Below are 3,451 nucleotides of genomic sequence, written 5' to 3'. Positions count from 1 at the left end.
CCTGCAGCATATGGAAGTTCCCAGGCTAGGGTGAATTGGAGCGACAGCTGACAGCCACAGCCACTCCACATCCAAGCTGTCTGCAACCTATAGCACAATGCCAGATCCTCAACCCACTGAGCAAGACCAGGGATCAAACCCACAACCTCATGTTCACTAGTCAGATTCGTTTCCACTGTGCCACAATGGGAACTCCGCTTCTAAGAATCTTTTTTTTTTTTTTTTTTTTTTTCCTTGCTGCAAAAAGCTTTATTGTTTGCATTTGGTCCAAGATGTGGGAGAGGGCTCCAGGGTGGTTGAAAACGGTGCCTTGTGGCTGCAGAGAGGGGCTTCCGGCAGAAGCCCAGGCATCAGAGGAACTCCTCAGGGCTACTGGGATCCAGAAGCTCCTAGTCATGCCTGCATGTGAGCCTTTCGAAGAGGTACTCGCCCAGCCCAGCCTGGGGACCAGAGAGCTTGCGGAGGTTGGTCAGGTGGTCGCCCATCTTCCTGAGGAGCCTCGCCTCCTCATCCAGGAAGTGGTTCTCCAGGGAGTCACAGAGGTGGGGTCTGCGCGGGCAGCCCCGAGGGCATGCAGATCCAGAAGGGCCTGATTCAGTCCCCTCTCCAAGTGAATGGCAGCTTCCATAGCGTCCTGGGTTTTACCCCACGCATCTTGAGGTGGTTTCGGGCACGTCCTGGAAGACGGCGTGGCCACCGCGCTGGTTTTGCCTTTGCAAGAGATGCTCCTCGCCCTCGCGATTCTCCTCGGCCGATTCTCGGAGTTAAGTGGCTTACGCCCTCCAGAGCCACATCGCCGCGGTTGAAAGAGAAGCCCAGAGAGAGGTAGGCGTGGGAGGCCTGCAGATGCATGTTGATCACACGGTTGACGAAGGCCTCCGCCTGGGTGGAATAATTCCGACGAACCCGGGAGCTCATGGTTGATCGGTAATAAGGAGTTAAGTCCAAAAAATGGTGCTGGCTGGTCCCAGAGACTGAAGATAGTTGAGTGGTTGATTCCAAAAGTTGCAACTGGAAAAAAGGTTGGAGGGTAGTTGGAGGCTGGAGCCAGGGGTGTCCATGCGTCTCTTCCGTCCCAACAGTGTTGAAGCAAGAGACAGATCCAGGGACTGCGGTGCGCACTGCCTCCGCTTCTGAGAATCTTAACGGCATCTGCCTGTTGAGGCATAATCCCGAAATAGCCCTAACAAGTCTTAGTGCAAGAAGGAAGTATGCTTGTGGATTTTGTCTGATAGAGTGGATACAGTGCTGTGCATAGCAAACCCAAAAAGGTTTTAAGAAAGTTGTGCAATCTAAGATTAAAGGAAAAGGGACCTTCCTCAGAACTCCTTTTTTTTTTTTTTTTTTAATGTGTTGGGGGAAAAAAAGCTGTGTTTTTTGTTTGTTTTGAGGTAAGAGATGCTATTTCAGGGATAGAGATAAGAATATTGTTGGTAGAACAAATCACATAGGAAAATAGTAGTCTAAGGAGCCAGTCCTAATATGCACAACCAGAATAGGGGAGCCTGACAACATGCATCTGGTTGAACTTTATAATTTCTGTAAACCAGCAGCTATTCTTTTTGCCTCCTGTTCATTCCTTTCTTGCGTGATTGTATCACAGTGTGTTTCTATCTCACCATTGTGCTTAGTTATTTGGGGGTAGATAACTTGTCTTTTTAGTTCTCATGCCTCTGCATCAATAAGGATCATAGCCAAGGAACTGCTCTCAAGAGCTTCATCTGTAGCTAGACTCAATGCAGATTACAAGGTCAGAGACTTTGACCTTGAAATAAAATACCATGATTGAATGCTATTTGGGGACTCTTGTTAGGGAGTTAATATTTTTGCAAGTTAAAAGACATAGATCATTGGGGCCAGAAGGAAAACTGTGATAATCCCCCCACCCCTTTTTAATTATTTTCTAAATTTTATTGAGGTATAGTTAACTTACAAGGTTGTGATTTCTGCTGTATAGCAAAGTGACCTAGTCACATACATACACATATCCATTCTCAGATTCTTTTCCCACATAGATTATCACAGAATACTGGGTAGAGTCCTCTGTGCTGTTCAGCAGGTCCCTGTTAGCCAATCATTCCATATAATCCTCCCCCCTCTTTTTTTTTTTTTTACCATGATCTCTGCACACATGCCCTTGGGTAATCCCCTCCCACGTTGACTTTGGGCTTGGTCATGTGACTTGTTTTCACTGATGGAACACCAGAGATGTGATGTAAGCAGTCCCTTTGTGCACTGAAACTTGCTCTTTCTCACTGCCAGGGAACTGCGTCCATGTGAAGAAGCTCAGGTTAGCCTGCTGGAGACATGTAACCCAGCTGAAATCTGTATATTCCAGGCAGGTGAATCTTAAACTATCTATCCTCAGGTGATGATGTGGTAGCTGACACTGCATCAGTGATCCTAGGGACCATGCCAACAGTGTTTATCCACAGTGTCATGAGATAAAATAGGGTTTTAAGCCACTAGATTTTGAGGCAGCTTGTTACTCAGCAAAGCTGTATACAGCTTTTTTTTAAATCACTATAGATTTATTTAGTTTTTCTGTTTTTTATTTTTCAGCTGAGATATTCACATAAATAAAAATGCATTGATGTTAAGGGTATAGGGTAATTTTGATTGTATGAAAAGATGTTTATATTGAAATAGGAAGTCTCCTTGGAGATCAGTTAGACAAGGTAGAGGAGAAGAATCTCCTAGGTGGAGACGATGGCAAAGATGAAGACTAGTCACGTGACAAGTTTGAATTACATGAAGAAGCCTGTCAGAGTGGCTAAAACTATAAGAATGAGAATAGTATGAAATCAGTTTGGTGAGGCAAGAGGTAGACACATTGCATGTGCTTCTGTATTCTGCCACGACACTGCTATATACTGAAACACCTCAAAATTCAGTGGCTTTAAGCAACTATGACCCATCATGCCTCTGCTATCAAATTTAGGATCACCTGCTCTAACTGGGCTCCACAGGGCAGCTCTGTTTCAGGATGATGGTTAATCCGGGCTTGGCTCATCACTGTGGTATGGATGCAGGTCTTTCCCACATGTGTTCTTGCCTAGGCCCAGGCTTAGAGGCAAGAACTAACAGAAAACTCTTCATGGTGACAGCAGAGGTGTAAGATAGAAACCTAACCATGCCCGCACATGTCTGTTTATATCTCATTTGTAAATATCCCAGTGGCCAAGGCAAGTCATATGGATGAACCCAAAGCACCAGCAGGAAGTACATTTCAATTACTGAAATTTACAAGGAAATGCTTTGGGCCAAAGTGAGTCACACTGTTCACAACAGCACTATTTATAGTAGACAAAAGGTGGAAACAATCCAAATGCCCATGAACTGGTGAATGAATTTTCAAAATGCATGTCTGTATAATGGAATATTTTTTAACAATAAAAAGAAGGCAGTACTGATACATGCTACAATATGGAAGAACATCAAAGACATTGTT

At 44.8% G+C, this 3,451-nt stretch overlaps 1 pseudogene; it reads right to left on the bottom strand.

Moving 5' to 3' along the window:
* Positions 305-918, bottom strand: LOC100153870 (annotated as a pseudogene).

The sequence above is a fragment of the Sus scrofa genome, chromosome 4, assembly GCF_000003025.6.
Source record: "Sus scrofa isolate TJ Tabasco breed Duroc chromosome 4, Sscrofa11.1, whole genome shotgun sequence".
Taxonomy (NCBI): domain Eukaryota; kingdom Metazoa; phylum Chordata; class Mammalia; order Artiodactyla; family Suidae; genus Sus; species Sus scrofa.
Note: the sequence above shows the minus strand (reverse complement) of the source record. Positions and strands in the feature narration are given on the sequence as shown.